Source organism: Nansenia antarctica (assembly GCF_963989245.1).
Source record: "Nansenia antarctica genome assembly, chromosome: 5".
Classification (NCBI taxonomy): Eukaryota; Metazoa; Chordata; class Actinopteri; order Argentiniformes; family Microstomatidae; genus Nansenia; species Nansenia antarctica.
Genome location: NC_137690.1, coordinates 72,860,260 through 72,872,759, shown reverse-complemented (window position 1 = coordinate 72,872,759; position 12,500 = coordinate 72,860,260). Strand labels below are relative to the sequence as shown.

Below are 12,500 nucleotides of genomic sequence, written 5' to 3'. Positions count from 1 at the left end.
GTTTACGAACGCACCCCTAGAAGTTTCCAGCCAGCTAGCTGAAGCTGCTACACACACCAGAGCCATGGCGACCGAACGGCAAGTTAAACAACATACTATAAAAGTGACATTGTTTTACTCATTACTCATACGTTTGTTGTCATTCGGCGGTGCTAATAGTCGCTTTCTTTTTTAATTTATTTAATTTATTTTATTTTAGCAGTTTCCCCGAAAGTTAAGTGTTTGTTTTTATATCACTATTTGCACTTCTGGTTAGATGCTAAACTGCATTTTGTTGTCTGGTACTTGTACTCTGCAATGACAATAAAGTTGAATCTCACCTAATCTAATCTAATCTAATCTAAAATAATCTAAAATAATCCCATCACTATTACTCCCTATTTTCATCAGTGTTTCAATCCTTGAATCTGTGATGGAAATCAAGCAAAGCCACTTCAAGTCTCCCCACCACTGACAGCGCTGGGTGTGCCTTTCCTTACACTCTCGGTTATTCCCTGTGGATTTAAAAAACGGTGTTTTGGTTTCTATAATGTGGTCTATTCTCAGTGTTGACGAGCAGCTCAGGGGGCTTTGAGATGGCTAACAGCTAATTAAAGGAGTAATTCCACTCAAAAGGGTAGAAGTAAGCTGACTGTCTGTCTGTCTGTCTGTCTGTCTGTCTGTCTCTCTGTCAGTGTGCTGGACTACCTATGACTTCCATGGTACCTGGGAACGCGTTGTCGGAGAGAAACGCCCTCTGTACAAAGGACCTACTGACCAAAATCCCTGTTCCCCGTAGCCTACATGCTTGCACTGTTAAATAAAATGTTATACATCTAGACATTGTGGTATTTCTTTATATACGTATCCCAGACTGCCTATCAATTGTTTCTCAATAAACAGTTATGTTCTTCCCATTGTCATACTCCCGAGCTAAACGAAATGCCTTCCCAACCAGCGAGACTTATAGAAATGACGTTGTTTTATTGATTTAAAAAAAAAAAAAGGGTAAAACTGTAAAGAGAAAATAGAAAACTCACATTAATCCCAAACAATTTAACAAACTTCAGTTAACGTAATGTGGAGTCCGTTCATTGATCGATGCTGTCTGTTCAGTTCCCAGTGAGGCGCCCGTTCAGCGCTGGACCCGTTCAGCGCTGGATTTGACGCATGGCATAGCGCGCATGCGTCAAATCATGTTATATTATTATATATTATATAGCTCGCATCTAATCGTATCGGATGAGAAATAGACATTAAATGGCATATATAGGCCGCTACACAACAGTAATCACCGCGACAAACAGCTATATTAGATTTGGAGAAAAAAAAATATGATTTTGATTTTTTTTATTTTTATTATATTTTAATATGATGACCGGAATATATCACGTTTGTCCGGTAAATCGAATTCTTCCCGGACACGATGTCCGACGGCAAATTTTTCTAACGGAAACCCTGATGCACGCACACACACACCCACTCACATATATGCACGCACACATACTCACACTCACACTCACACACACACACACACACACGTACACATGCACACGCACACACACACACACACACACACACACACATATATACACACACACGCACACACACATACACACACACACTCACATATATGCACACACACACACACACCCACTCACATATATGCACGCACACACACACCCACTCACATATATGCACGCACACATACTCATACTCACACTCACACTCACACACACCTGCGGAGGCCGGTGGAGGTAGAAATCGGAGGATGGGCTCATTGTAATACCTTCAACGAGCGTGCCCTCCGATGTCTACCTCCACCAGCCTCCACACACTCACACACACACACATAGACGTGGATGATAATGATAATGTTCGTGACATTTTCCTTTTGACAGACAAGGTCACTAATGGCTCGCAGGAGAGCATGTATGTAGTGATGTAATCAGGTAATGGATGTGTTGGATGGAAGCTACAGTGTCTGCTGCTGACTATCATACTATCATCCTAGGGCTGAATCTGTCTAACACTAGAACAGCTGTGCCTTTTTTACCTACTGCAGGATAAGGATACTGGGGTGGTAGAACGCACATATCTAGGAAAAGTCATGAAAGGAGGGTCCTGAAATGTGATCGAGTGCAAAGATATAACTTTTTGCTTAATTTCATAACTGATTAAGTGCTAGGACCAGATCTGTCTAGAGATAACGACACCGAACAGCTGAACAAAGTCGCCGCCCAAATCATCGAAATGATCTAAGAGTGCCACGGGTGACTTCTATTCACCCCCAAAAATGCATTAATTACGATGCTCCATTTTGCAGCCAATCAGAGCGCCGTTGCTAGGTAAACAACCGCATCAAACACTTGGCACTGGAGGTGGTGAGTGTTCCAGAATCATTTGGCAGTTGGTCGGTTAACCTACTTGAGCCGCCGTTCTTTCTCCAGATCTCCCCGACGACGCTCGGCTGTTAGCGAACGCCACACACACCCCAAAGCTGTGAGCGTTTAAACAACATCACATATTATATAATTCAACATCTCTCAGATGTCTCCATCATCAACCCTCTTCCTACATGTTCTCTCTCTCGACTGGTTTTGTGTTGCCAACAGCCACAGCCTGTTCCATGTGTGTGTGTCAGGGGAGGGAGGCCGGGTTGGGTGGAAATGGGGAGGACAGGGGTCCTTGTAAGGCACAGAACGGAATAAGGAACGGTTTTGACGTTTTCACGCGTGTTTGATATCGTTCCTCATCCCGTTCGGTGCGTTACGAGGAGCCTGTCCTCCGATTTCTACCTCCGCCAGCCTCCCCTGCTGTGTATCTTGCCGTGTATTCAGTATACTCTAAACACAACCGCAGACGAGGGTCTCTATTGGATTAGGTACAGAGGAAGTACACTATATACTATAGTATATACTAACTAGACAGCTTTATTACATAAGTTCAGGTGGTTTTAGATTTCAAACTCTTTTTTCTCCCTCTGGAACGAAAGCCTGCAGTAGGTAGGTGTAATGGAGGTCACACACTATTGCAGGGAGTGTAATTGCATGGTGGTGTGTATCTGCTGGGGTATCTATCTCTGACCTTTTTGCTAGCATATCAGCCCAATAGAGCTCTCAGGTCTTCTGGCGCTGGCTTTCTCTGTGTACCACTTATATAATGTTGACAAATATGATTTTTGTGTCGGATCCCAGGAAGACTAGCTAACGTCATGGCATTAGCTAATGGGGATCCTAATGAATTAACAATAAACCACATGTACAAAAGAAGAGATTTGGTGAGGCTGCATTCTCATTTTATGCACCCAGATTGTGTCTCACTGCCAGTTTACATTAGGGATGCAACCTCAGCACATTATGTTCAAGTCAAGACTAAAAACCCATCTTTTTAATATTGCCTTTAAATGACTAAATAATTAAATTGTGATTTATATAATGATTAAAGCACTTTGAGCTGCAATGTCTGCAGGAAAAGTGCTATACAAATACATGTTATTATTATGATTGTTGTGTGGGTGTTTGTACAACACCGGAGGAGGATGGTCTGCAGTTGTTTGCCGGTGGAGGTGGAGTGTGTGGGTCTGCAAAACTGTTGGGGTCCTGCCATTACTGATACGTGTCACCGTATGATTGGCTGTGATGACATAACACATTATGATTGGCTGTGCTGACGTAACACATTATGATTGGCTGTGATGACATAACACATTATGATTGGCTGTGATGACGTACACATTATGATTGGCTGCAGAGCTGTAAACAGAAGCCATCTGGGTTACAGGAGCAGGCTAGTTTGCTAACGTTGTTAGGGTTAGAGTTAGGGTTAGAGTTAAGGTTAGGGTTAAGGTTAGGGTTAAGGTTAGGGTTAGTGTTAAGGTTAGGATTAGGGTTAGTGTTAGTGTTAAGGTTAGTGTTAGTGTTAAGGTAAGGGTTATGGTTAGAGTTAGTGTTAGGGTTAAGGTTAGGGTTATGGTTTTTTCGTTCCAGAGGGTTATGGTTAGAGTTAGTGTTAGAGTTAGTGTTAGGGTTAAGGTTAGGGTTAAAGTTAGGGTGGAGTTCACATTGACATAACCCTAACATTAGCAAACTAACCCGCTCCTGTAACCCAGATGGCTTCCGTTTACGGCTCTGCAGCCAATCATAATGTGTTACGTACGTCATCACAGACAATCATAATGTGTTCCGTCATCACAGCCAGTCATACACATGTTAGATTGTGTAGTGTGGTTTGTGTACATTGAGGCGCTCCCCTGTTACTTGGTTTGACCTGTGTCACCTGTGTGCCTTTTTAAGGTTGGGAGTTTTTGTGAGTGTCGGCTGTGTGTTTTTTTTCCACCATCTTTGAATAAATGCCCGCACAAAGTTGACTCTGCTTCCTCGTTTAAACTCCATACAAGGCTGGCCTCACAGTAAGCACTGCCTCTGATGTTAGATTAGATTAGATTTAATGTCCCCAGGGGGAAATTAATTTTCACTGTACAGTATACATATATACATACAACACCGTATAACACAGACAACAAACAGACAGTACTACACCTGACATACACAAGTACACACACTCAGTGTCTTGCCCAAGGACACTTCGACATGTGGCCAGCCGGGGCTAGAACCACCGATCTGCCAACCTTGCGATCATTAGAGGCTCTACCTCCTGAGACACAGACGCCCCAAAGAGAGAGTAACACAAACATCTCCTGGCAGGTGTGAACTTCACACTGTGACTGCGTTTGCTCAACGTGTGTACGTGTGTGTATGTGTGTGTGTACGTGTGTGTACACGTGTGAGTGCAAGGTGTGTGTTTATATGTGTGAGTGCAAGGTGTGTGGTTATGTGTGGTTGTATGTGTGTGTGTGTGTGTACGTGTGTACGTGTGTGTGTGTGTGTGTGTGTGTGTGCATGTGCGTGTCCACGTGCACATGTCAAGCCCTGCCTCTGTTGCAGCCAGTGATGCTCACACACACATGTACAGGAGCTTAACGACACACACACACACACACACACACACACACACACACACACACACTGTGATGCACAGAGGAGGAGCGTGTGGTGTCGTATGATGAAGGCTCCTGATTTATTCCTTTAATTGAACAGTAAAAGAAATATTTCCTGAATGTTTAATCAGGAGATACTGGATGGTGGGCGGGGGGGGGGGGGGGGGGGGTGAGTCACTCTGACATACACAGACGGATGAGATTTCTTCTCTGCATCAGTATTTAAATTCTGATTAATCTCAGAAAAATCCTCTCTGCTGCCCCCCCCACCCCCCTCCTCCTCTCCTCTCCTCTCTCCCCCTCCTCTCCTCTCCTCTCCCCCCCTCCTCTCCTCTCCTCTCCCCCTCCTCTCCTCTCCTCTCCCCCCCTCCTCTCCACTCCACCATCCTAGACTTTGGAATTCACTGTTGCCATGGCAATGGAATAGAGAACGCTCTCTCGCTTTCACCGTTCTCCAGGGTTCGCTTTATATATCCTTCTATCTCTCTCCCTCTCTCTCTCTCTCTCTCTCTCTCTCTCTCCCTCTCTCTCTCTCTCTCCCTTCATTTACATCTGACATCAAGAATGTTGAGCGAACAGCGACAGGAGGTCTTTTATTAACGATGTCTCCTCTTTCTTGTCAGGTGAGTTAAAGGGAAAAACAACAGAAAACAAGAAATCACTTTGCTTCTCTTTCACGTCACGTTCGTTTAACGTATCCATAATGTTGTTTTTATATTTATTTCTCTTTCTCTCTCCCTCTCTCTCTCTCTCTCCCTCCCTCCCTCCCTCTCTCTCCCTCTCTCTCCCTCTCTCTCTCTCCCTCTCTCTCTCTCTCTCTGTCCCTCTCCCTCCCTCCCTCTCTCTTCCTCTCTCTCTCCAGGAGCACAGCTAAGATGCCTGCCGTGACATCTCACTGAGAGGAGGAACGGATCCGTCGCGTTTCCTTCGCCTCACCTCGACACCGAGCGAAGAGGAAGAGGAGAGGAAGAGGAAGAGGAAGAGGAGAGGAAGAGGAGGGACGGACGTTGAGGAACGAGGGAGTAGGAGAGAGAGAGAGAGAGAGTAGCCAGAGAGGGTGATCGGTGGATGGAGGCTGCCTGGACCGGGGGGTCTGTACTTCTCTGACCAGGACCAGCGAGAGACAACGACCATGGAGGCTAAAGGAAGACACATGCCACCAGGTACTGGACACACACACACACACACACACACACACACACACACACACATAAATACACGTAAACACACATACACACACACACACACAGAAAGCACGCATAAACACACACCTTGTACTCACGTACACACACACATTCACTCTCACACACACGTACACTCACTGAAAACACACATAAGCACACACCTTGCACTCACACACACACACACACACACACACACTCACAGAAAACACGCATAAACACACACCTTAAGGCTTACACACACACACTCACACTCACACTCACACACTCACACTCACAGAAAACACACACACGCTCACAGAAAACACGCATAAACACACACCTTAAGGCTTACACACACACACTCACACTCACACTCACACACTCACAGAAAACACACACACGCTCACAGAAAACACACATAAACACACACCTTGCACATACACACACACACACACACTCTCACACAAACACACACACAATCTCACACACACCTTGCGCACACACACAAACATACTTAAACACACACACACACACACACACACACACCGTGCACACACACCAGTGGAGGTGGAGATCGGAGGACAGGCTCATTGTGATGCATGAGATGGTGTCAAACACGTGTGGTACATTCATCATTACATTCCATGTATTACATTGAGCCTGTCCTCCGATTTTCTACCTCCACCAGCCTCCCCTGATACACACACACACACACACACACACACACACACACACACACTCCACCAAAGACACACTTCAAAGGGAGGGTTCAGGATTGTTTATAAAGATGTTAGACTTTAGTACTGTACCTGTTTTTCCAGTTGTTGGCATTGCCGTAGGCTCATCTCCTGCTACCCCTGACTAGCCTCCGCTGATGGTGATGGAGCTAATTTAGCTCCAACACTGGGGCAGGCTAACTGAGCTAAGGGAGTTAGCTCGCTAATTTAGCTCCAACTTCGGGGCAGGCTAACTGTAACCTTATCCTGAATTTGTGCCCTATACCGTGTGTCCAAAATTCCCCCCCCCCCTTTTTGTGAAATAATTGCATAATTACATTAAACATTGTCAAAATGATGGCTGACGCTGTTCATATAACGTACGAATGGATTTGATTGACACCTTTCGTTGTCAACAGTTTGTTCAATAAAAAGTTTCTTATGGTGCAGTGGTGAAGGACACTAAACAGACGCTTCATTCAGACAAGCTGAGCCGGCTGACTTTGGTTGATTTGGGCAACTGTGTGTGTGTGTGTGTGTGTGTGTGTGTGTGTGTGTGTGTGTGTACGTGTGTGTGTACGTGTGTGTGTACGTGTGTGTGTACGTGTGTGTGTGTGTACGTGTGAGTGCAAGGTGTGTGTTTATATGTGTGTGTGTGTGTGTGTGTGTGTGTGTGTGTTTACGTGTGTGTACGTGTGAGTGCAAGGTGTGTGTTTAAGTGTGTGTGTGGGTGTGTGTGTATGTATGTATGTATGTGTATCATGGGCTCACGGCTTTCCGCATCGAAATCAGTGTGTGCGTGTCTGTGTGTGTGTGTGTGTGCGTGTGTGAGGGGGAGGGTTTGAATGAAACAAGCAAGCTTCGACTCAAACTATTAACTGAAGTGTATTTTCTTGAATGAACAAAATACTCCTCTTTCAAGTCAAACAGAATGAAAACAAACACCAGTTAGATCATATTACATCACAACATCCCAAGCCCTTGTTCCTCCCAGACAGAAGACTTCAGTTGAGAGTTTGATGATTCAAAGCTCGCTTGTGATCAGGAGCTGATTCTGGGTGTCTCTGTGCATGAACAACTCTCTCTCACACACACACACACACACACACACACACACACACACACACTGGGATGTGTCTCTGTGCTCTATCATCTCTGAGGAAACAGTTTGAAGAAGCGGCGTAGTCTGTCGCTCCCCAGGTTAGTAACACACCGGATGTTACAGCAATCAGCTAGCAGAGGCCAGGGACAGAGTGGGGGGGGAGCTGGTGTGTGTGTGTGTGTGTGTGTGTGTGTGTGTGTGTGCGTGTGTGTGTGTGTGTGTGTGTGTGTGTGTGTGTAGTTAGTACGTGTTGGTGTGTGTGTGGTTAGTACACGTTGGTGTGTGTGTGTGTGTGTGTGTGTGTATGTAGTGAGTACACGTGACGTTTGAGTGTGTGTGTAGCGTTAGTATGCGTTGGTGTGTGTGTGTGTGTGTGTGTTTGTGTGTGTGTAGAGATAGTACAGATAGTGTGTGTGTGTGTGTCTGTATGTGTAGAGATAGTACAGTTAGTTGGTGTGTGTGTGTGTGTGTGTAGAGTTAGTACACGTTGATGTGTATGTGTGTGTGTAGAGTTGGTACACGTTGTGTGTTTGTGTGTGTGTGTGTGTGTGTAGAGTCACTACCAGTGCACAGATGGTTAATGTGGTGACTATAATAAAAAGGAGGATCATGATTATGTTTATTTCTGTAATACTTCTAAAGGCCACATAACAGCGAGGTGGCCAGTATCCATTCTGTTCTGTAGTGATAGAAACACCTGGAAGGATGTAAACAAACAGTTATCCAGCTCGTTCATTTGGTTTAACACTAGAACAGCTGTGCCTATTGTAATAATAATAATAATAATAATAATAATAATAATAACTTTAATTTATATAGCGCCTTTCAAAAAGCCCAAGGACGCTTTACAGGGGAATGATCGGACAGACAAAAACTGAAAACAAACAAAACAAAGGCAAGGCAAGGCAAGTTTATTTGTATAGCACATTTCATACAACAGGGGCAATTCAAAGTGCTTTACATACATTATTTAATTACAGCAAGAGGAGCATAAGACAAAAAAGACAATAGTTAATGGAACAAAGACATTGATAGAAGTGTTTGTGTTTAATCATAACTGGTGCAAAACATGAAGGTTTTTAGCTTAGATTTAAATATTTTAAGGGTTTGGGCCTGTTTGATTTCTTCAGGGAGTTTGTTCCAGGAGCATGCAGCAGCGTGACTGAAAGCTGCTGCACCGTGTTTTGTTTTTACTCTTGGAATTATTAGCTGAAACAAAACTGAAACAAAGACTAGGGGGCAAAGGCCTTGGAGAACAGATGAGTTTTGAGGGCTAATTTGAAGGAGTCTAGGGTGGGGGCGTTACGGATCACTATGGGGAGGGAGTTCCAGAGGGTGGGAGCTGCCACGCTGAAGGCTCTGTCCCCAAAGGTCCGTAGGTTGGTGCGGGGGGTGGATAGCAGGCCCATGTCTGCGGACCGCAGGTTCCGGGAAGGGGTATTCTGGGGGAGGAGGTCGGTTAGGTACTGGGGGGCGCAGGCATGGTGGGATTTGTAGGTGAGGAGGAGGATTTTGAATGTGATACGGGACTTGACCAGGAGCCAGTGGAAGTGAATGAGGGTGGGGGTGATGTGCTGCCAGGGCTTGGTGTGGGTGAGGACCCTGGCAGCTGAGTTCTGCACGTACTGGAGCCTGTCCAGGGCTTTGTTGGGAACACAGAACAGGACTCCATTATAATAGTCCAGACGGGAGGTGACGAAGGCGTGGATGAGGGTTTCGGCAGTGGAGTCAGTGAGGGGGGGTCGTAATCTGGTGATGTTTTTGAGGTGGAAAAAGTGGATTTAGTGATGGATTTTATGTGGGAGTGGAAGGGGAGGGTGGAGTCCAGGATGACGCCCAGGTTTCGGACTTCGGAGGATGGGGAGATGGAGCAGCTGTCGATTGTACCTACTATAAGAGCCGCCTCGTGGCGGTCAAATGACCATAGTCTTTACAATGCTAAGCTGCTACTTACACACACTAGTTGGCCGGCTTGTAAATTAGCCTGCCTCCTACACAGAAAAACTGCAAAATAGCTTCATACTAGCTTATCCTGAGGTGATTTAGAAAATGTAAGGATACTGGGTGGTAGAACGCACATATCTAGGAAAATTCATGAAAGGAGGGTCCTGAAATGTGTGCAAAAGATATTTTAAACATATGTACTCACAGGGTTATGGCTGTTCTAGTGTTAAGCTCTGAGCTCTCTTAACAGGCTAGCACAGGCCGTAGTTTGACAGGGTCCACTGCGTGTCTGGCTGTGTGTCGGCACGCTAGGGCCATATTCAGCCTCCAGGGTGAATAAAGTCCTCTAAATTGTCGTCTAAATGTATTCTTTATTCACCAAAAAAACGCATTAATTATGATGCTTCATTTTGTAGCCAATCAGAGTGTTGTTGCTAGGTAGAACACATAGACACATAGAACACTTGGCACTCTCGGTGGTGAGTGTTCCGGAATGATTTGGCAGTTGGTGAGTTTTATGTCCCTCGAATCCCTCAGAGGCTCTCAATGAATCCTCTCTTGATACCTTGTCTCCTCTCTCCTCTCTCCTTAATACCTCATATCCTGTCTTCTCTCTCCTTAATACCTCATATCCTGTCTCCTCTCTCCTTAATACCTCATATCCTGTCTCTTCTCTCCTCTCTACCTCACATCCTCTCTCCTCCCTCCTCCCTCCTCTCTCCTCCCTCCTCCCTCCTCCCTCCTCTCTCCTCCCTCCTCTCTTCTCCCTCCTCTCTCCCTCTCTCTCTGTCTCCCTCTCTCTCTCTCTGTCTCTCTCTCTGTCTCTCTTCCTCTCCCTCTCTCTCTGTCTCCCTCTCTCTCTCCTCTCTCCTCTCTTCTCCCTCCTCTCTTCTCCCTCCTCTCTCCTCTCTTCTCCCTCCTCTCTCCTCTCTCCTCTCTCCTCCCTCCTCCCTCCTCTCTCCTCTCTCCTCCCTCCTCTCTCCTCTCTCCTCTCTTCTCCCTCCTCCCTCCTCTCTCCTCTCTCCTCCCTCCTCTCTCCTCCCTCCTCCCTCCTCTCTCCTCTCTCCTCTCTTCTCCCTCCTCTCTCCTCTCTTCTCCCTCCTCTCTCCTCTCTCCTCTCTTCTCTCTCCTCTCTCCTCCCTCCTCCCTCCTCCCTCCTCCCTCCTCTCTCCTCTCTCCTTAATACCTCACTTCCTGTCTCTTTAATACATCACTTCCTGTCAGGGTTAGGTTAGGGTTATAGGTTGTTTAAGGGTACATTGTGTATTGCGTTACATGTTGTATAGTGTGTATCATGTCAGACTCTATAGTCCTGTCTTATTCTAGATGTTCAAACTAAACGTGACGTAAATGAACATAGTCACTTGTAATACTGTATTATCATAGGATACTGAACACCAACTATCTTCTCTACAGCGTGTGTGTGTGTGTGAGTCAGTCTGTGTGGGCTGGGGTTGAATAAACAGGCCTCATCATCAGGAACATGGACTAATGAAACACACATCAAGTTGTTCCAAACGGTCGCCACGCAACTAGTCAACTGTTAATCAACTAGTCAGCAGTTAGTCAACAGTTAGTTAGCTAGTCAACCGCTAGTCAACTATTAGTCAACTAGTCAATCGTTAGTCAACTGGTCAGCATTTTCATTGGGAGCAATTTGGGGGGTTCAGTGTCTTGCCCAAGGACACCTCGACTTGTGGCCAGCCAGGGATCGAACCGCCAAACCACCGACCTTGCGATCATTAGACGCCGGCTCTACCTCCTGAGCCACAGCCGTCAATTAAAATAATTCTAAGCGTTGATTAAACGGCAACAACTAACAGGACAGGTACACGTCTAAAAATAGACTTGAGTGAACCAGCCTGTCTCTTCTCCAGCTGAGGTGGAGCGGAGCGGAAGGTTTGTCAACACACACACACACACACACACACACACACACACACTGTGTTTACTGCATGCACACACACACTGTGTTTACTGCACACGCGCACGCACACACACACACACACACACACACACCACACAGACACACACACGCACCCACTCTCACGCACGCACAAACATTATACACATGCTCACATACACACACACACACACACACCTACACACACACACACACACACACACACACACTAATGAGCCCTGACACACACACACACACACACACACTAATGAGCCCTGACACACACACACACACACACTAATCAGCCCCGACACACACAGAGACACAGAGGAAACTTTTAATTTGACCATCCAAGGGCATTCATTCATTAAGGTCTCTCGCTCTCTCTCCTCCTCCTCTCCCCCCCTCTCCTCCCCTGTGTCTCCCCCTTTCCCCCCCCCTCCTCCCTCACTCCCCACCCTCTCCCCCTCTCTCCCGTCCACCCCTCTCTCCCGTCCCCTCCTTTATACCTCATATCCTCTCTCCTGTCTCCTCTCTCCTTAATACTTAATAATAATCTCTCCTCCCTTCCCCCCCTCTCTCCCTCTCCTCCCTTCCCCCCTCTCTCCCTCTCCTCTCCCCACCCTCTCCTCCCTTCCCCCCTCTCTCCCTCTCCCCCCCTCTCTCCCTCTCCTTAATACTTAAATCTCTCCTC

At 46.2% G+C, this 12,500-nt stretch overlaps 1 pseudogene across 1 annotated transcript in view; it reads left to right on the top strand.

Moving 5' to 3' along the window:
* Positions 1 to 6,110: 6,110 nt before the first annotated feature.
* Positions 6,111 to 12,500, top strand: part of LOC308158356 (voltage-dependent calcium channel gamma-3 subunit-like) — a 9,590-nt pseudogene continuing 3,200 nt past the window's right edge. Inside the window, exon 1 of the transcript in view lies at positions 6,111 to 6,141. The product of the transcript in view is annotated as a voltage-dependent calcium channel gamma-3 subunit-like (transcript). The remainder of the gene's footprint in view (positions 6,142 to 12,500) is intronic.